This window comes from Oncorhynchus tshawytscha, linkage group LG16 (assembly GCF_018296145.1).
Source record: "Oncorhynchus tshawytscha isolate Ot180627B linkage group LG16, Otsh_v2.0, whole genome shotgun sequence".
Classification (NCBI taxonomy): domain Eukaryota; kingdom Metazoa; phylum Chordata; class Actinopteri; order Salmoniformes; family Salmonidae; genus Oncorhynchus; species Oncorhynchus tshawytscha.
The window spans coordinates 9,064,424-9,086,665 of record NC_056444.1 but is presented as its reverse complement, the minus strand read 5'-3'; the positions used below and the strand labels follow the sequence as shown (position 1 = coordinate 9,086,665).

At 41.8% G+C, this 22,242-nt stretch overlaps 1 long non-coding RNA gene across 1 annotated transcript in view; it reads right to left on the bottom strand.

The window, feature by feature from the left end:
- LOC112215287 overlaps positions 1-21,615 on the bottom strand; it is a 34,276-nt gene extending 12,661 nt beyond the window's left edge. The window contains exons 1-2 of the long non-coding RNA XR_002948210.2: positions 21,492-21,615; positions 20,305-21,012 (exon numbers count right to left, since the gene is read on the bottom strand). This is a non-coding gene — a long non-coding RNA (uncharacterized LOC112215287). The remainder of the gene's footprint in view (positions 1-20,304; positions 21,013-21,491) is intronic.
- Between the last annotated feature and the right edge of the window lie 627 nt (positions 21,616-22,242).

Here is a 22,242-nt window from a genome sequence, read left to right as displayed (position 1 = left end):
CAAAACAAAAATTTATTGTGGAAGTGGGAGTACTGGGAGTGCATTCTGATGAAGATCAGCAAAGGTAAGTGAAGATTTATAATGCTATTTATGACTTTTGTTGACTCCACAATTTGACGGGTAACTGTATGGCTTGCTTTTGTGGCTGAACACTGTTCTCAGATTATTGAATATTATGCTTTTGCCATAAAGCTTTTTTGAAATCTGACATAGCGGTTGCATTAAGAACAAGTTCATCTTTAATTCTATGTAAAACATGTATCTTTCATCAAAGTGTATGATGAGTATTTCTGTTATTTGATGTGGCTCTCTGCAATTTCTCCGGATGTTTTGGAGGCATTTCTGAACATGGCCCCAATGTAAACGGAGGTTTTTGGAAATAAATATGAACTTGATCGAACAAAACATACATGTATTGTGTAACATTGAGTCCTGGGATATATCATCTGATGAAGATCGTGAAAGGTTAGTGATTCATTTTATCTATATTTCTGCTTTTTGTGACACCTCTCTTTGGTTGGAAAATGGCTGAATGCTTTCTGTGACTAGTTGCTGACCTAATATGTTCTGCTTTCGCCGAAAAGCTTTTTTGAAATCGGACACTGTGGTTGGATTACCGAGAAGTGTATCTTTAAAATGGTGTAAAATACTTGTATGGTTGAGGAATTTTAATTATGAGATTTCTGTTTTGAATTTGGCGCCCTGCAATTTCACAGGCTGTTGGCGGGGTGGGACGCTAGCGTCCCGAACGATCCCAGAGAGGTTAATGAATTATCTTTTCCACTTATGAATTATCTTATCCACTTATGTTCCGTACAATTCAATGGTCAGGAGAAACCACATTTGTTTAAGCAAGTCAGCCATATCAGCTATGTTTTTTTAAAGGCAGTAAATGAGGCTGAATGAACTGTTTCGCTGCCAGACAAGGCTCCGCTGATAGCCAGGTGTAGCAGTGGTGATGGGACTGTGGTTGGGACTCTGCTGTTGGGACAGCTTTATATAGGCCCTAACAGTTTCTGCGCACCATTTGCTCCGTTATAGTCCAAATAATGTGTTGTGTAGGGTTGTGTTGTGGCTTTGCTGGCATGCATTGCTTTTGAGTTTGCACCACCAAGATTTAGATGCTAAAATCGCCACTGAGGAGATGTGAGGACATGTTGACATGCAAGTACTAGGGAAAAGCTTCGATTCACCGATACGCATCGGTCCCCGGTTCAAATGTTTAAGATATGAGTGAATCAGTCAGCTAAGTTTGGGCCAACTAAAAATGTTAAGTTCAGGTAGCGTAGATATCCTACCATAGAGGCACATATTCACACACACACACTCCTCTCTCCCTCTCTGTCACTCTCCCTCTCTGTCACTCTCCCTCTCTGTCACTCTCTCTCTCTGTCACTCTCCCTCTCTGTCTCTCTGTCACTCTGTCTCTCTGTCACTGTCACTCTCCCTCTCTGTCACTCTCCCTCTCTGTCACTCTGTCTCTGTCACTCTGTCTCTCTGTCACTCTGTCTCTCTGTCACTCTGTCTCTCTGTCACTCTCTCCCTCTCTTTCATAGGCATGGGTAACATATGTTTACATTGAAAAATCAAGGGAAATAGATAAACAATAAAATACAAACTGTAAACGTTACACTTACAAAACTTCCAAAAGAATAAAGACATTTCAAATGTCATATTATGTATATATACAGTGTTAGAGTGACAAATAGTGATATTTCACCCAATAGATATGGGAGTGCAGCTCAGTTTCCACTTCATTCTGTGGGCAGTGTGCACATAGCCTGTCTTCTCTTGAGAGCCAGGTCTGACTTTGGCGGCCTTTCTCAATAGCAAGGCTATGCTCACTTAGTCTGCACATAGTCAAATATTTCCTTAATTTTGGGTCAGTCACAGTGGTCAGGTATTCTGCCACTGTGTACTCTCTGTTTATGGCCAAATAGCAATCTAGTTTGTTCAGTTTTTTGGTCAATTCTTTCCAATGTGTCAACTAATTATCTTTTCTCTCTCTCTCTCTTTCTCTCTCTCTCTCTCTCTCTCTCTCTCTGTCTCTGTCTCTGTCTCTGTCTCTCTGTCTCTGTCTCTTTCTCTGTCTCTGTCTCTCTCTCTGTCTCTCTCTCTCTCTCTCTCTCTGTCTCTCTCTCTGTCTCTCTCTCTCTGTCTCTGTCTCTGTCTCTGTCTCTCTCTCTGTCTCTGTCTCTGTCTCTGTCTCTGTCTCTGTCTCTGTCTCTGTCTATCTCTCTCTCTCTCTCTCTCTCTCTCTCTCTCTCTGTCTCTCTGTCTCTCTCTCTCTCTCTGTCTGTCTCTCTCTCTGTCTCTCTCTGTCTCTGTCTCTCTCTCTCTGTCTCTCTCTCGCTGTCTCTCTCTCTCTCTGTCTCTCTCTCTCTCTCTCTGTCTCTCTCTCTATCTCTCTTTCTCTCTCTCTCTCTCTCTTTGTCTCTCTGTCTCTCTCTCTCTCTCTGTCTCTCTCTCTCTCTCTCTCTCTCTCTCTCTCTCTCTCTCTCTGACTACTAGGGAACTACAGACCAGTGTTAATTCTTCCCATCCAGAACTGCAAAAATGTGAAAATCATAAGACATTTGGGGGAAAGCTGTTGTTAACCCTAACCCTCCCGGGTGCCTCCCAAAAAGAAAAAAACGATGAGTTTCAAAAGTTGATTCAGCACTACATTCTTTAACACGCTTAATTTACAATCAATGTAATATTTGATGGGACATTTTTCAATTAGGTGCACAAGCCAAGCCGGTCTCATTTGAACTCCTTAATTGGGATTAGGGCATGTGGCGGTCATGAAATGTTGTCAGCCGGTGATTGTCTGCTAATTAACAAAAACACATTTACCATCTCCTGGCTTCCCCCTACAAGCCACTGATGCAGACCTTTGTAAGGTCTACATTTTAAAAAGTCTAAATAAATCCATTAACACCAACTTACACCATCACAATAAATCCATTATTCATTTAGACAGGTCTATAGAAACATGATATGAAGATTTTTTAAATCTATTTCAGAAGAACAGAATACTCTGTGTTGTCCTTATGTTAGACCATGATCTGGCTATGCCAAATCGTTGTGGTCTACACTAGTTAATTTAGTAGACAAGATTTATTTAGAATTTCTTGTTTTACATTATTTTATAGTATGAAGAATACAATTGAGCATAGCTGAATCAAATAGAAAGGATATTTTCTCCAAACAATTTGAGGGAGTGCCTACATGCGTCTATTCTGTGTTGAGTGGTTAAGAAAGAAATAGGTACTCCTATATGCATAATTTATTTGTGCAACTTTAGTTGTGATACAAATGTTTGGCTGTATGTTTAGATTTTTTTTACACATTCTTAGTCTGCATGATGAGACTAATGATGATTTGCAAAAAGTCTCATGAAAGGCATGAGCTCTGCTTTGTTTTTTTGCTGCACACACTTCATCAGTCTCTCATTCACAATTTTGACAAGCACTTGATCTTGCCCTGAATTTCCCGGCTGCATCCCTTTGTGTGGTCACAATGTCCCCTATAATAATCCATGCCTTTGTGTGGTCACAATGTCCCCTATAATAATCCATGCCTTTGTGTGGTCACAATGTCCCCTATAATAATCCATGCCTTTGTGTGGTCACAATGTCCCATATAATAATCCATGCCTTTGTGTGGTCACAATGTCCCCTATAATAATACATGCCTTTGTGTGGTCACAATGTCCCCTATAATAATCCATCCCTTTGTGTGGTCACAATGTCCCCTATAATAATCCATGCCTTTGTGTGGTCACAATGTCCCCTATAATAATCCATGCCTTTTTCAGCCATTGGCCTTTGTGCTGAATATAATATTTATAATTCCCTTCTCCGGGCTGCGTGTCGAAACACGGCTCTCAGTCACTTGATCGGGTCTTTCTCACAGGCTACAATTGATGACATTACATACAATTCCGAGGCACATATTGAAGATGTTAGAAGACCTAAATATTTACTTTTCGTCAGCAAATAAGATGCGTAGGTCTAACGAACAGCAAAAGAGCAATCTACTATCCCCCATAGTACAAAAGTCAACCTATTCTATTCTGTGCAAACATAATCTGGGACAGTTGTGGGATGCAATAGATCTCAAATTAATACAACCACTAGCAATAAAAATAACTTTTTATGCAATGTGGTTGACACAACAGATGAGAATATTTAGCGAGTTGCAAATAAAAAGCCATATCTCAGACTGGCCAATAAAAAGAAAAGATTAAGATGGGCAAAAGAACAGACACTGGACAGAGGAACTTTGCCTAGAAGGCCAGCATCCTAGTGTCGCCTCTTCGATGTTCACGTTGAAACTGGTGTTTGCGGGTACTATTTAATGAGCTGCCAGTTGAGGACTCGTGAGGCGTCTGTTTCTCAAACTAGACAATCTAATGTACTTGTCCTCTTGTTCAGTTGTGCACCGGAGCCTCCCACTCCTCTTTCTATTCTGGTTAGAGTCAGTTTGTACTGTTCTGTGAAGGGAGTTGAACACAGCCCTGTACGAGATCTTCAGTTTCTTGGCAATTTCTCGCATGGAATAGCCTTCATTTCTCAGATCAAGAATAGACTGACGAATTTCGGAAAAGTTATTTGTTTCTGGCCATTTTGAGCCTGTAATCGAACCCACAAATGCTGATGCTTGGTATAAAGAGAGTCCTATAATAACTACAACCTAAACTGGAAGTCTTCCGACTAGCTTGGAAAGACAGTACCGTGCAGTATCAAAGAGCCCTTACTGCTGCTCGATCATCCTATTTTTCCAATTTAATTGAGGAAAATAAGAACAATCCGAAATTTCTATTTGATACTGTCGCAAAGCTAACTAAACAGCAGCATTCCCCAAGTGAGGATGGCTTTCACTTCAGCAGTAATAAATTCATGAACTTCTTTGAGGAAAAGATCATGATTATTAGAAAGCAAATTACGGACTCCTCTTTAAATCTGCGTATTCCTTCAAAGCTTAGCTGTCCCGAGTCTGCACAACTCTGCCAGGACCTAGGATCAAGAGAGAGAGAGACACACAAGTATTTTAGTACTATATCTCTTGACACAATGATGAAAATAATCATGGCCTCTAAACCTTCAAGCTGCATACTGGACCCTATTCCAACTAAACTACTGAAAGAGTTGCTTCCTGTGTTTGGCCCTCCTATGTTGAACATAATAAACGGCTCTCTATCCACCGGATGTGTACCAAACTCACTAAAAGTGGCAGTAATAAAGCCTCTCTTGAAAAAGCCAAACCTTGACCCAGAAAATATAAAAAACTATCGGCCTATATTGAATCTTCCATTCCTCTCAAAAAATTTAGAAAAAGCTGTTGCGCAGCAACTCACTGCCTTCCTGAAGACAAACAATGTATACGAAATGCTTCAGTCTGGTTTTAGACCCCATCATAGCACTGAGACTGCACTTGTGAAGGTGGTAAATGACCTTTAATTGGCATCAGACCGAGGCTCTGCATCTGTCCTCGTGCTCCTAGACCTTAGTGCTGCTTTTGATATCATCGATCACCACATTCTTTTGGAGAGATTGGAAACCCAAATTGGTCTACACGGACAAGTTCTGGCCTGGTTTAGATCTTATCTGTCGGAAAGATATCAGTTTGTCTCTGTGAATGGCTTGTCCTCTGACAAAACAACTGTACATTTCGGTGTTCCTCAAGGTTCCGTTTTAGGACCACTATTGTTTTCACAATATATTTTACCTCTTGGGGATGTCAATCGAAAACATAATGTTAACTTCCACTGCTATGCGGATGACACACAGCAGTAAATTTCAATGAAACATGGTGATGCCCCAAAATTGCCCTTGCTGGAAGCCTGTGTTTCAGACATAAGGAAGTGGATGGCTGCAAACTTTCTACTTTTAAACTCGGACAAAACAGAGATGCTTGTTCTAGGTCCCAAGAAACAAAGATATCTTCTGTTGAATCTGATAATCTTAATGGTTGTACAGTCGTCTCAAAAAAAACTGTGAAGGACCTCGGCGTTACTCTGGACCTTGATCTCTCTTTTGACGAACATATCAAGATGGTTTCAAGGACAGCTTTTTTCCATCTACGTAACATTGCAAAAATCAAACTTTCTGTCCAAAAATGATGCAGAAAAATTAATCCATGCTTTTGTTACTTCTTGCTTAGACTACTGCAATGCTCTACTTTCCGGCTACCCGGATAAAGCACTAAATAAACTTCAGTTAGTGCTAAATACGGCTGCTAGAATCCTGACTAGAACCAAAAAATGTGATCCTATTCCTCCATTGCTAGCCTCCCTACACTGGCTTCCTGTCAAGGGAAGGGCTGATTTCAAGGTTTTACTGCTAACCTACAAATCATTACATGGGCTTGCTCCTACCTATCTCTCTGATTTGGTCCTGCCGTACATACCTACACGTACTCTACGGTCACAAGACGCAGGCCTCCTAATTGTCCCTAGAATTTCTAAGCAAACAGCTGGAGGCAGGGCTTTCTCTTATAGAGCTCCATTTTTATGGAATGGTTTGCCTACCCATGTGAGAGATGCAAACTCGGTCTCAACCTTTAAGTCTTTACTGAAGACTCATCTCTTCAGTGGGTCATATGATTGAGTGTAGTCTGGCCCAGGAGTGTGAAGGTGAACGGAAAGGCTCTGGAGCAAGGAACCGCCCTTGCTGTCTCTGCCTGGCCGGTTCCCCTCTTTCCACTGGGATTCTCTGCCTCTAACCCTATTACAGGGGCTGAGTCACTGGTTTACTGGTGCACTTTCATGCCGTCCCTAGGAGGGGTGCGTCACTTGAGTGGGTTGATTCACTGATGTGATCTTCCTGTCTGGGTTGGCGCCCCCCTTGGGTTGTGATGTGGCGGAGATCTTTGTGGGCTATGCTCGGCCTTGTCTCAGGGTGGTAAGTTGGTGGTTGAAGATATCCCTCTAGTGGTGTGGGGGCTGTGCTTTGGCAAAGTGGGTGGGGTTATATACTTCCTGTTTGGTCCTGTCCGGGGGTATCATCGGATGGGGCCACAGTGTCTCCTGACCCCTCCTGTCTCAGCCTCTAGTATTTATGCTGCAGTAGTTTATGTGTCGGGGGGCTAGGGTCAGTTTGTTATATCTGAAGTACTTCTCCTGTCTTATCTGGTGTCCTGTGTGAATTTAAGTATGCTCTCTCTAATCCTGTGTGAATTTAAGTATGCTCTCTCTAATTCTCTCTTTCTTTCTCTCTCTCGGAGGACCTGAGCCCTTGGACCATGCCTCAGGACTACCTGGCATGATGACTCCTTGCTGTTCCCAGTCCACCTGGCCGTGCTGCTGCTCCTGTTTCAACTGTTCTGCCTGCGGCTATGGAATCCTGACCTGTTCACCGGATGTTCTACCTGTCCCCGATCTAGTATTTGACCATGCTGGTCATTTATGAACATTTGAACATCTTGGGCATGTTCTGTTATAATCTCCACCCGGCACAGCCAGAAGAGGACTGGCCACCCTTCATAGCCTGGTTCCTCTCTAGGTTTCTTCCTAGGTTCTGGCCTTTCTAGGGAGTTTTTCCTAGCCAACGTGCTTCTACATCTGCATTGCTTGCTGTTTGGGGTTTTAGGCTGGGTTTCTGTACAGCACTTTGAGATATCAGCTGATGTACGAAGGGCTATATAAATACATTTGATATGATGCTCCAGATACTCAACTAGTCTAAAGAATGCCATTTTCATTGCTTCTTTAATCATACCAACAGTTTTCAGCTGTGCAAACATAATTGAAAAAGGGTTTTCTAATGATCAATTAACCTTTTAAAATGATAAACTTGGATTAGCTAACACAACGTGCGATTGGAACACAGGAGTGATGGTTGCTGATAATGGCCCTCTGTACGCCTATGTAGATATTCCATTTGAAAAAATCTGCCATTTCCAGCTACAATAGTCATTTACAACATTAACAATGTCTACACTGTATTTCCGATCAATTTGATGTTATTTTAATGGATGTTATTTTAATGTTTTTCTTTCAAAAACAAGGACATTTCTAAGTGACCCCAAACTTTTGAATGGTATATATATATATTGTGAATGGTGAATGGTGTATATATTTCTTTCAGAACATTAACCATGTGTGTTCTCTTGTTTTGTACTGCTCTGTAGTTTCAACCCAATGATTTGTCTGACAAATCAAGAAATGTATGTGCTGCAGGCCCAGGCATGGATCAAAGCTGGCGAGAGTATTTGTATCATTATTTTATTAACAAAAGCATAAGATGTTGATGAAGAAGACACATTTGCCTTGGGCTCCATCCCAGTTGGTATTCTGTGGAACCAAGCGTTTTATTACACAGTATGCCTACACATTGATAGGCTATATAAGAAAATGTACTGAAGCAAAAATACCTTTAGTTTATCATCCTTTCAGCTCATAATGGGTGAATGGGTGGCTTATTTTGTTATCCAATGTATTGAACTAATGTATTAGTCATTTTCTCATTCTTGGACTAGAAACGTTGTTTGCGGAGTTTACAATCTCATTTTCAAGTCCTTGTTAAATAACTATTTTGGATTTTGTTTTTCAAATAACTGAAAGTGAGAAAGTTCATTCTTGAACATGGGGTGAGATATTCTTACTAATTTGTAAATGAAGCCAGTTTGTAATTAAGAATAATTTATTCAAGTTTTAGAGGGAGAGAAACCAAAAGCTCACCGTCGTCTCATAGGTCTCCCGGTCGTGGCCAGTACGGATATCAAACCAGCATCTGTTGCAATGCAGTTTTCACTGCAATACAGTGTCTTAGACTCGCCACTCGAAAAGTTTTTAACGCTGATCAATTGCTTTGAAAATATCTAAAGTGTCTAAAACCATAAAACAGAGCTGTACAACGTGACCGATCGGGAGTAGACTACAATACTACAGTAAGAGCAAAATAATAATAACATTTTCACACCCTAATTGTAGTCTAACCAATACCCAACCGGAGATTCAGTGAAACTAAAAATCTCATTGATTTATCAAGACCAGTCCCCATGCTTGTCTCAGAGCAGCGCTGTCTTGACCTCTGAACGCTGTCTTTTCCCCCTTCCACTTGCCTCTTCCATTCATTTTGAAAGAGTATTTTCCAGTAAGCATAAGTGCTCTAACTCCCCCTTGTGGTGATCTGGAGCAATGAAGCAGTGACGCAGGGTACTGTACTCAACCACTAAATTCCGCAGCATAATCTCAAAACCTTTAGCGGAGCAACCACTGTATAAGTGAAAATGTTCCATCGGCAGGAAAACACCATTCTAAACGTGACCACACATGTAGTGCTTTTATTATAAAGGTACATTCTTATGGTGTAAATTATCTTCCCCAAACTTGAAACTCACGCGCTGCTTATGTTTGCCAGTTAGGCTCTACACCCTTTGTAAAGCGGATTAATGTGCTTAATTTTAAGAAGTTATTTGGCCACTTCAGTTGTGATGTAAACCTTATCAAAACATATAAGCGTATGGGCTAGGCTACATGAGGTAGTTTTCCTTATGCTGGGCATCATTCACAAGTGATAATTCACAAATGATGGGCTAATATTGTCACCCATCACACTATTCCTGATTTAAGCTTGTCTTTACATATACTAAATAATATGTATGTGATTTTAATTTTATTTAGACCATTATCAAGCACCTCGAAAACAGAGGCAGCAAAAAATGTATACATGTCATCCTGGCACTTAAATAGGGAATGGAGGATGCTTTTCCCGTGGTCATTTTCATGCCAGTCAGGTAGACTATACACCTGTTTTAAAGAGAAGCAATGTGCTTAATATTAGGAAAGTTGAGAAATAAATATTGTAGACCCAGCATATAGAAAACTGATAGGATCCTCCTTTTTTTAACAGAGGCCATCACTGTTTTCTCATGGGCTCTCGTGAAGTGTTTGATTAGATTTTCGATCACATTTGCATTTATGTCAGAGTGATTAGAGGGACAATAGAGTGCTGAGTACCAGGCAGTTAGCATTTTTGGTAGGATACCAATGACCATCCACAGCATCAGAGCTTTGAGAAGCCTAGTTACTGTGAATAAACGGTAACATGGAACTTGTGAACTCCGGTGTGGCGTTAATACAGTCACCGTAACATCTCTAAATGGGGTCATGCAGATATATGCAAAGTAAAGTAGCAGAGAAAGGGAGAGAGGGGGAGAGGGAGAAGGAGAGAGGTGAAGAACAAACATTGTAACAACATTGTACAACATTGTACAAACTATATTTATGTTTATTTTTTTCCCTTTTTTACTTTAACTATTTGCACATCATTACACTGTATATAGACATAACATGCCATTTAAATGTCTTTATTTTTTTTTTTTTACTTTTGAGTGTAATGTTTACTGTTCATTTTTATAGTTTATTTAACTTTTGTTTATTATCTATTTTGCTTGCTTTGGCAATGTTAACATATGTTTCCCATGCCAGTAAAGCCCCTTAAATTGAAAGAGCGAGAGAGGGAGAGAGGTGTGACAGTCAGTGGAGTGGTAGAATGATAGAGTGGTCACAGAAGTGAGAGTGGAGGAGGAGGATGAGGAGAGGAGAGAGAGGAGGAGAGAGAGGAGGAGATTAGAGGAGGAGGAGATTAGAGGAAAGCTCAGAGGATCAGGAGAGAGAGGAGGAGGAGGAGAGAGGAGGACAGAGAGGAGATTAGAGGAGGATGAGGAGGGAGAGGAGGAGATTAGAGGAGGAGGAGGAGGAGATTAGAGGAAAGCTCAGAGGATGAGGAGAGAGAGGAGGAGATTAGAGGAGGAGGAGGAGAGAGCGGAGGAGAAGAAGATTAGAGGAAAGCTCAGAGGAGGAGGAGAGAGAGGATGAGATTAGAGGAGGATGAGGAGAGAGAGGAGGAGGAGGAGAGAGAGGAGGAGGATGAGGAGAGAGACAGGATGAGGAGAGAGAGAGGATGAGGAGAGAGAGAGGATGAGGAGAGAGAGGAGGAGGAGAGAGAGAGAGAGAGAGGAGGAGGAGAGAGAGGAGGATGAGGAGGAAAAAGGAGGATGAGGAGGCTTTTCAAATAGTTTATTAGAAACTCAAAACTAAATTCCAATAAATATTGTTGATTTGGTTGCTTCTCTTTGTAATTAGATATGCATACACTACTCCTTAAATTCAATGCAAAAAAAATGAAATTCTAATTTGCAGTTGTTCAATTTAATTACAAGGAGATACTTCCTGATACAGAGGGGCCGACTCCAGTCTCTTGACTTTTTTGGGATCGTCGCAGTTTTGTATCTGTTGCCTGGTGTGGCCAACATTTTGGTTTATTTTAAATGGTCAAATAAAATCAAACTGACACACTAGCCTAGCTACACGAGCTAGCATGGTGCTTTTAAAACGGGGACGCTAGGTGATGGATAGGAAGCAGAAGGCTTTGAAAGGAGCAGCCCACTTGGAAGTGGAAGGATGGAGCTCGTCTCCCCAGCAGGCGCCATGTTGTTGGACGGGCGCCCAACGGCAGCGGTGCCAACATGGCAACCCAGCGGGTCACTCAGAGAGACTGGGGATGGCAGCTAGCAGCAGAGACAACAGGCTGCCAGACACACACAAACACACACACACACACACACAGACACACAGACAGACACAAAGCAGAGCACAGAAGGGGAGAGAGAGAGAGAGAGAGAGAGAGAGAGAGAGAGACAGAGACAGAGAAAGAGAGACAGACGGGGAGAGAGAGAGGGGTGGATTGAGAGAGCGAGAGTGATAGAGAGACGGAGGGGGGATTGAAAGAGAGGAGGGAGAGAGAGAGGGAGGAGAGAGAGAGGGAGGGATTGAAAGTGCAAAGGGGAGAGAGAGAGAGGGGGGGGAGAGAGGTAGAGAGACAGAGAGCGTGTCTCTCTGTGTTGTCTCTCTATGAGACAGTCCGAGTGAGAGGGGGATTGAAAGAGCGAAGGGGGAGAGAGAGGGAGGGGAGAGTGGGGGATTGAAAGAGCAAAGGGGAGAGAGACAGAGAGAGAGGGTGGAGAGAGAGGTAGAGAGACAGAGAGCGTGTCTCTCTGTGTTGTCTCTCTATGAGACAGTCAGAGTGAGAGGGGGGGATTGAAAGAGCGAAGGGGGAGAGAGAGGGAGGGGAGAGAGGGGGAGAGGGGGGAGAGAGAGGTAGAGAAACAGAGAGCGTGTCTCTCTGTGTTGTCTCTCTATGAGACAGTCAGAGTGAGAGGGTGAAGAGAGGTTCAGTGATGATACCACTGTTGTAGGCCTGATAACCAGCAACATTGAGTGAGCCTATAGGGAGGAGGGAAGTGAACTCCGGCAGCAAAACAAAGCAAAACAAAGGAGTTGATTGTTGACCCTCAACAGGACTGCAGTAGAGAGAGTCCGCAGTTTTAAGTTCATCGGCGTCCACATCTCCGAGGACTTGACATGGACCAACAACACCACCTCTCTTGTCAAAAGCATCTCCACTTCCTAAGACGGCTGAAGAAATTAATGCATGGCACGCCGGGTCCTCTCCAAATACTACCACTGCACCATCGAGAGAGTCCTGACCGGTTGCCTCACCGCCTAGTAGGGGAATTGTTCTGTCCACCACCGCAAAGCCCTCCAGCGGGTGGTGAAGAAGGCCCAGTACATCACTGGGAATGTGATCCCATCCAGGATATCTACTTGAAACAGTTTATGAGGAAGTCCTGTAGCATCATCAAGGACCCAACACACCCCAGCCACGAGCTGTTCACTCCCTTACCGCTGGGCAGACGATATCAGAGCACGAGGTCTGATACCAACAGGCTCAGAGACAGTTTCTATCTACAAGCCATCAGACTGTATCAGAGCATGAAGTCTGATACCAACAGGCTCAGAGACAGTTTCTATCTACAAGCCATCAGACTGTATCAGAGCATGAAGTCTGATACCAACAGGTTCAGAGACAGTTACTATCTACAAGCCATCAGACTGTATCAGAGCATGAGGTCTGATACCAACAGGTTCAGAGACAGTTACTATCTACAAGCCATCAGACTGCTGAACACTTGAACTGGAATGACCACCTGCTCTGATTCTCTCTCCCTTTATCACACACACACACACACACATCTCAACAGCTGCTACCAGACTATTATTTACTAGTGCTAATAATGCTCAATTTAAACACTTGTCCCCGCAATCACCCCTTCCCTGATATACAGGGGTAAATATAAAATGTGCCTTCCTGTATTATACTGATGCTAAATGTTTATTATATTCTACTGAGCCATTTACTTTATGTTCATTGTGTTAGCTTGTATTATTTCTTGTTGTTGCATTGTCCAGAAGGCAACCTGCAGTGTATACCATGTGTATCCTGTAGATACGACTAATAAAACTGTCCTGGTCATACTGTCCTGGTCATACTGTCCTGGTCATAATGTCCTGGTCATACTGTCCTGGTCATACTGTCCTGGTCATACTGTCCTGGTCATAATGTCCTGGTCATACTGTCCTGGTCATAATGTCCTGGTCATACTGTCCTGGTCATAATGTCCTGGTCATACTGTCCTGGTCATAATGTCCTGGTCATACTGTCCTGGTCATACTGTCCTGGTCATACTGTCCTGGTCATACTGTCCTGGTCATAATGTCCTGGTCATACTGTCCTGGTCATACTGTCCTGGTCATACTGTCCTGGTCATAATGTCCTGGTCATAATGTCCTGGTCATAATGTCCTGGTCATACTGTCCTGGTCATACTGTCCTGGTCATACTGTCCTGGTCATACTGTCCTGGTCATACTGTCCTGGTCATAATGTCCTGGTCATACTGTCCTGGTCATACTGTCCTGGTCATAATGTCCTGGTCATACTGTCCTGGTCATACTGTCCTGGTCATACTGTCCTGGTCATAATGTCCTGGTCATACTGTCCTGGTCATACTGTCCTGGTCATAATGTCCTGGTCATACTGTCCTGGTCATACTGTCCTGGTCATACTGTCCTGGTCATAATGTCCTGGTCATACTGTCCTGGTCATACTGTCCTGGTCATACTGTCCTGGTCATAATGTCCTGGTCATACTGTCCTGGTCATACTGTCCTGGTCATACTGTCCTGGTTGTCTGTCTACAGAAAGAGCCCTGATTGAGTCAGATTCCTTGGAAGACTGGTGGCACGTCGTCCTGGTGACGTTGTGTTTGTGCCTGAGCTGTAGAGCTTAATGTCCTCCCCAGCGGCAGGGTAGCCTAGTGGTTAGAGCGTTGGCCTAGTAACAGGAAGGTTGCAAGTTCAGATCCCCGAGCTGACAAGGTACAAATCTGTTGTTCTGCCCCAGAACAGCCAGTTAACCCACTGTTCCTAGGCTGTCATTGAAAATAAGAATTTGTTCTTAACTGACTTGCCTAGTTAAACAAAGGAAAAAGGTCCCTCATTTAAGACTAATTGGAGGAATGTTTCTGCTGAGGACAGGGAGGCCATGACTACACAGACAGGCAGTTAAAGGGTCCCTGTTTGATTTACTTACCTCGGGAAGTCAGTTAAGAACAAATTCTTATTTTCAATGACAGCCTAGGAACAGTGGGTTAAGTGCCTGCTCAGGGGCAGAACGACAGATTTGTACCTTGTCAGCTCGGGGACCCGAACTTGCAACCTTCCTGTTACTAGTCCAACACTCTAACCACTAGGCTACCCTGCCGCCCCAGTGAGGTCAGTCAGCTTGAGTAGCAATGGATAGGATAGGAATATTTGTGGTTTCAGTCTCTATATTACTCATGGCTATGTTCAGCTGGGGGCCAAACTCAACAACGACAGCATTTGGTTATAGATGGTTAGTATGTATTGTTTTGATCATGACTGTATAGCCAAAGAACATAGAACAAGAATAGATTTAAATATTTTGTTGGAAGTCTCAGGATGCCTCATTGAGTAAAGTAATGTAAATTGTTAATCAAAAGAAGATGTTGTTTTTGATACATTTTCTCCACTAAACACATCAATATTCTCTTATGTTAAATCCTGTATTTATCCAAGTTTGTCCGATGTTTTCATACATGAAAACTGGTCCGACGTCGAGATGACTCCATACCCTATGTCACTGATGCAGACATATGCCTCAAACCTCTTAAGAATTGGAAAAAAGGAAGTCACAAAAAATGAAAAAGTACACAAATCGATGGCAGGGATATGAACTCATCTTGAAATGAAACCACTTTTAAGGTCTGTAAACATCTGACAAACTTTAATTCCGACGTGAACTATCCCTTTAAGAATACAGTACAGTACATCAAAGCCTTGGCACTGTACTCCGAATGCTGTGCCTTTAGTATTGGTGACAGCCAGGCTACCCACAGAGAGGCAGAGAGAAAAGCCAAGCATCCATCCGCAAATGATTAAACAGCAATGTAATAGCTAGGAGTACTTGATCCACCCTTCTCCATTTTATCATTTTCAATTCCACCTGGCTCAATGTTTATCCCTCAGGTTAAACAATATCATTTTACAAGAATACAACCGTAAAAAGGACAACAATAAAACAGTAAATCCATTATTAAACAGAATGAAATTAAAGCCTCCTGCTTCGCCATGTGACTGAACGTACCAATTCATAATTGTGCATAAACATACATTTTAATACTTTTTTTTCAGCACTGGTCCCCCATGGGAATTGAACCCACAACCCTGGCGCCATGGTCTATCAGCTGAGCTCTGAGATACACGGGAGAGGAGTACTACCATTGGCCAATATGGTAGGACCAATACCAATAGTCCACATTGACCAAGATAATGGTCAGATTTAGAAACATGTTGCAGCTCCCTGGGATGCCAAAAACTCATTATTTATTTATTTTAATCTAGGGAGTTATCCGTGCCTAGCAACTATTGGCATTGAACACTTATCACTGGGGAGAAAATGTCAATTATTCCCCTTTAGCAGACAGCAGACGGGTGTGCAAACTGGGCTCTGGGTGCATGCAGTCTGATAATATTATTATATTCTTAACTGTGATTAGACATAAGATCCTGTAGTACAAAACACATACTGTATCTACTGTATAGTGTGTCCTGTGATAAATTCCTGCCGATGTGTCGATTCTCTGCACCTGATATAATTTAATAATTTTCAGCTTGGAAAAGTCTTCATTGCCTCCTTCACAGTGCAGTGTAGGAGGAGGACACTATAAAGAAACACCAAGAAAACAGTCATAAGGCTAGCTAGGTGGTACATAGCATAAGGCTAGCTAAGTGGTACGTGGCATAAGGTTAGCTAGGTGGTATGTGGCATAAGGTTAGCTAAGTGGTATGTGGCATAAGGCTAGCTAGGTGGTACGTGGCATAAGGCTAGCTAGGTGGTACGTGGCATAAGGCTAGCTAGGTGATACGTGGCATAAGGCTAGCTAGGTGGTACATAGCATAAGGCTAGCTAGGTGGTACGTAGCATAAGGCTAGCTAGGTGATACGTAGCATAAGGCTAGCTAGGTGGTACATAGCATAAGGCTAGCTAGGTGGTACATAGCATAAGGCTAGCTAGGTGGTACGTAGCATAAGGCTAGCTAGGTGATACATAGCATAAGGCTAGCTAGGTGGTACATAGCATAAGGCTAGCTAGGTGGTACATAGCATAAGGCTAGCTAGGGGGTACGTAGCATAAGACTAGCTAGGTGGTACGTAGTATAAGGCTAGCTAGGTGGTACGTAGCATAAGGCTAGCTAGGTGGTACGTAGCATAAGGCTAGCTAGGTGGTACGTAGCATAAGGCTAGCTAGGTGGCACGTGAGTGGACACCTCCATTAGGTTTCTCTCGCTGAGGCCAGAGGTGCTTAAGTTCACATATTCACATATTCAGATCGCTCTCTCTTTCTCTCTCTCAGCCCAAAATTGTTTTGATTTATTTAACTAGGAAAGTCAGTTAAATAACAAATTCTTATTTATAATGACAGCCTATGAACAGTGGGTTAACCTTTTTTCAGGAGCAGAATTACAACTTTTCGGTCACTGTCCCAATGCTCTGACCACTACGTTACCTGCCGACCTAAGGCAGTGCTGTAATGACTGTTCGATACACCAAAGTTGACCACCTCTCCATCAGCCGTGCTTGTCACATCTCTGCGATAATTTAGAAATTGACCAAATGTAACCCGATTCGCATCAAATATAGTTGCGCAGACCACTGAGGTTGAGTGAAGCTTGTCAACACTGACATACAGACAGCAAGTGGCAGAGAGCTCATGGCTCCATTCATGTGACACGTTGACTTAACTTTCAGTTTGAAAGTAGGAAAACAATAAGTCTGGGTTTTACTTCGTAAGCACAATTAGAGCAGATCATTGGACAGAACACATTTACATATAAAGCCTGAGACCAAGTACTTGTATAATCTCAGCAGCATTTGAGAGTGTATTGGTATTATAGTCATGTAGGCTACAGCGAGCTACAAAAGTATTGGGACAGTGACTTTGTTGTTGTTGTTTTGGCTCTGTACTGCAGCACTTTGGATTTAAAATTATAATTTGAGGGTATTTTCATCTGTATTAGGTGAACCGTTTAGAAATGACAGCAGTTTTTGTACATAGTCTCTCCATTTCAAGGGACCAAAAAGTATTGGGACAAATTCACTTATATGTCTAATAGAGTAGTCAAATGTTTAGTATATGACTCACTGATAAATCACAATAAAAAATTATTCACATAGAAAATTGTTTTCACCTTTTATCACTCCTGTATGAGCGGAGAAAAATACTCCTCAGCAGAGAGCAGGTTCGCAGTTTTCGGGGCGGGTAATGATATTTGTGCGTCTGTAACTTTCTCACTCACCATTATTCAGGAGTATCCGTAATCATGGTAGCATCCACATCAATGTAGAAGTATTTAGAAACATTATATTCTCATTTACAATAAAAGTGAATCCAAAATGACACAATATAACTGAAACACAACCAAAACAAACAGCAAATGCATCCAACCAGTTTGTAGAGTCACAAGCTTGTTGGAATCATTGCTTGATATAGGAATATGGGACCACATAATACAATTTAAACTACTTTAATACACATATAAGTTAGTCTCAATACTTTTCTTCCTCTAAAATGGGGAGGACTATGTACAAAGAGTGCTGTACTTTCTAAACACTTCACCCGATATGGATGAAAATACCCTGAAATGAAAGCTTGACAGTCTGCTTTTTAACCTCATAGTCATTATATCATTTCAAATCCAAAGTTCTGGAGTGCTGAGCCAAAACAACAAAAGATGTGTCACTGTCCCAATACTTTTGGAACTCACTATATGTCGTCCACAGTGTGAATGTCTAAGTTCTAGGTCTAAGCTAGGGGTCTTCTTGGCAGTGCTGGGTCTGTATACACAAAGTTAGAGTTGAATATATACGAAACCATTAAGCCAAAATATAAATACAGTATATGTTTGTAACATATCAGCTCTATTTTCTGCTGGCATTAAGGCGGCGCTAGTGTCAAACGTACACTCTGACAATTTTGACTGGTAAAAGCTGGCGCTCAGTTATTTTCCAGCTCCCCTTGCGATGAGGTGGAAGTTAAAAATGTGTGCCAATTTGAATCAGCACTACTTATTTATATTTTAGACTCAACAAAAGCTGGTCTTCGCGGTAACGTAATTGGTTATAGCATCAATTTTGTCGGAGGAAACACACAGTAGCCTAATCAGTAGCCTAATCAGCAGCGTAATCAGTAGCTTAATCAGTAGCCTAATCAGCAGCGTAATCAGTAGCCTAATCAGTAGCCTAATCAGTAGCCTAATCAGTAGCCTAATCAGTAGCTTAATCAGTAGCCTAATCAGCAGCGTAATCAGTAGCCTAATCAGTAGCCTAATCAGTAGCCTAATCAGTAGCCTAATCAGCAGCCTAATCAGTAGCCTAATCAGTAGCCTAATCAGTAGCTTAATCAGTAGCCTAATCAGTAGCCTAATCAGCAGCCTAATCAGTAGCCTAATCAGCAGCGTAATCAGTAGCTTAATCAGTAGCCTAATCAGTAGCCTAATCAGTAGCCTAATCAGTAGCCTAATCAGTAGCCTAATCAGCAGCCTAATCAGTAGCCTAATCAGTAGCCTAATCAGTAGCCTAATCAGTAGCCTAATCAGCAGCGTAATCAGTAGCCTATAACCAATGTTTTATTAAAATATCAGGAGCAGCAAAACAGTCAAGACTTTCCAATTTTTCCATTATTTTGGACATTATTCTTGTCCATGCATATTCTATGAAAAATGTTGACTAATTTGGCCTATATGTGCGACGTGGGAAGTCTGTTTAGGAACATCAAAGTTATAACAATAGACTGATTATCGTTGTTCCTTTATCATTTTGTAAAAAAGAATGGTTTCACTTTCCTCTCTGAATCTGCTTGTAGCCTCGGCTATTTGCCTGTTTGTTTGGTTACCCTCTTACGTGGAAAAGTCACGAACCGATCATATGGACGGAGATGGAAGGCTAATCTTAACATTTGGGCAATGTCCGTGAATTTTAGAACATGCGAAAGCTTGGTGTGTTAGGGGGAATGTTGAAGATTTACGATTTCATTATTCTGACCATTATTTTTTAAAGGGTTGATTTTTTTCTTCAGTTTAATTAGATCTTTTTTTTAATTGAAAAATATTCACTGTCCATGGGTTTATGTTGAGATCGTACTTGGCTCGAATTGCAATCTAATTTCACCTGGAGAAAATGATCTGTCAGATGGTTCCCAGATGTTTACAAAACATTGTGGTTAGGAAGCAAATTCACTGTCTATGAATTCATAGACATTATTTCACTGTAAAATAGACAGAGCCATGCATTGTTCTTTTCTAAACCCAAAATGATAATAAATAGATTAATTATTGGGTTATGATACTATATACCAGTGTGGTAGTTTTACTAAACTGGTAAGGTATACACATTTTTAAAGAATTAAAGAATCAATGTGCATCATTAACTAAAATGGCTTATGCAGGAAAACTGACATATATATTTTTTTTACATCAAATTATGCGTAATGAATATGACTTTAGATTGCAGGGAAAAAATCAGTTTCACGTGTTTAAAAATGTCTAAATTCTTCCAATATCCAACCCCCACCCCCTCCATAATCACGTCTTGCCCCCTCTTAAACAAGGGGTTCATGACACCCCTGAGTGTAGGCCTACTATCTCTATTCTCAAGATAATTAATTATTAAATATTGTTTGCAGTATACTTGTAGAATATTTGAAAAAAGAGCATGCCACATTTTACTTACCATGCAAAGAAAAATAAACCGGAAAACATACAGGAAAAAATTATGTGATATGGTAATGAAGTTATCATCCAATTGGTTTATGCATTGGACACAATATTAGACACATGATGAACATGATTATTGGACGCAATAATAAATCGTCATGCAATAATCAAACAACTTACATTGACTATCAAATTTCCTAATGATAGTATCGAGGAAAGTATTCTGTGGTGCCACGTGACCCCGTCGAACCGGCATCTTTGCTCTATCCCCCTGAAGTTTTTGGACTTTCTGTAGCCAATGCGGACCTCTAAGTCTACGAGTCCCGACAAAACGGACGACAATCACTGTGCCCTACGTCATAGAATAATAAATACTGTACTCCTCGACAGAAGCATGAGCATGACTTCATGAGACGGACCAAGTGGACAGTCCTCTCAGAGAAAGGAGCGTTATAGAAAATGTGCCACCACTTAATCCGGAAACAGTTTCTAGTTTCCACTAAAAGGAGCGCATGTTTTGTTTACGTCCCTTGAGCTGTCAAATATGATGTCCTCTCTGGTGAATGGCAAGACGAGAGTCTACTTCTTGTAATTTCTCATTACACACTCCGGGGGAGTCAGTCAGCCTTGCTTTTGCCATAATTGCGTCTTTTTTTCCTTTTCTCCTGGCCCACCTATTCTTCCCTGTTTCCGTACGCCCGATGGACGAAACAGAGAGGAATCAGCAGCCAAGTAAATAGTTGAATAAATCGTTGGATAAAGTCCGTCCTAGGTCGTTGGGACGTAGTCGCTCTGGAGTAGAAGTGTCCCGTGTGTGGTCAGTACTCTGTGCGCTCACCGGTGGTGGCGACTGCGCCTCTTTCACACTTTCCTCATCGGCAAACAGAACTGTTGAAACATTGGATGACAATGAACGTGTATAAAGCACAACGTCAGCCATAAAATATCATCATCATTTGCATAATTTGATGCTTAGTAATATAAATATTCGATTACATTTATTGAATAGTCCATCTATCCAATACACCGAGAATGGCTAATTAACAAAGAGAAAGAGATGCGACTATTCTAAAGCGTTGTAACTAAAGAAGGACAGCAGCATCGGATTTGAAATAAACCAAACATGAGCCTCTGTGGCCAAACGGTTTGGTATCCACACAAGTGCCGCTACATTTACATTCAGGTGTGTAAGCTAAGCCACATCCACATGACATCACAGTCACAATTCAACCAGACTGGCACACACAACAGCCGCAATCTATTGTAAGCCTATATGCAATGAGGCTAATTCAAAATACCAATCGAAAACAAGGGCTGGTTGTGGTCGGTTTCAGTTTGCGTGTGAAGTGCCCGAGGCGTTGACTCACCGCTTGGTCAATTATGCGCTTTTTGGGGACTTCCGATGCGCTTTGTTTATTTCACGGAAGGACTGGGCTTCATCCTCAGTTGTCTCATGTATGAGGGGGCTTCAGACTAGTACACACGTCACTGCCTGCACGAGCACTGGAGGGGGTTCCCCTATCTTCACTGTGCGATAGACAAAGAGCGCGCTCCGCGTGCAAGTACGCATGTTGTTGGCACTGTCTGGTTCACTTTGATGTTATTTTACAGCATGATTCTTAACTCTCCCTACCGGTATACAATATCATCTTCATTAAAATACAATACACACAATAAAACTGTTATCCTGATTATTTACTGTATTTTATTTTGAAAGCTGTAAATGTGAAAATGGAGAGGGGGATCCATAGAGCTCCGTGGGCGGAGAGCTGCCTGTTCGCTCGTTCCAATTCCCTTATTTAGTCAGGAGCATACAGACACGCGGCTGTCTCCTGGAAGCGTCCCCCAGTGAGATCTCCCAGTCTCTTTCACACACACACTGTTTTATACGGGTTTATATTTTACACCCCAGTCTTCACAGAGACATGCATTGTATATGTGCATAGATTTACCAAATATACTGGTATGGACATCCCATTTAGCAACATGGAACATAATCTTTAAATATAGATTGTTTACAGAAAGATTGAAAGAGTGATAAGTGATATATTATAAGCACAACACTGTACAGTGTAAAGGAGTTTCAGAAGGCACTGTATGATAACTTATTTTTTAATT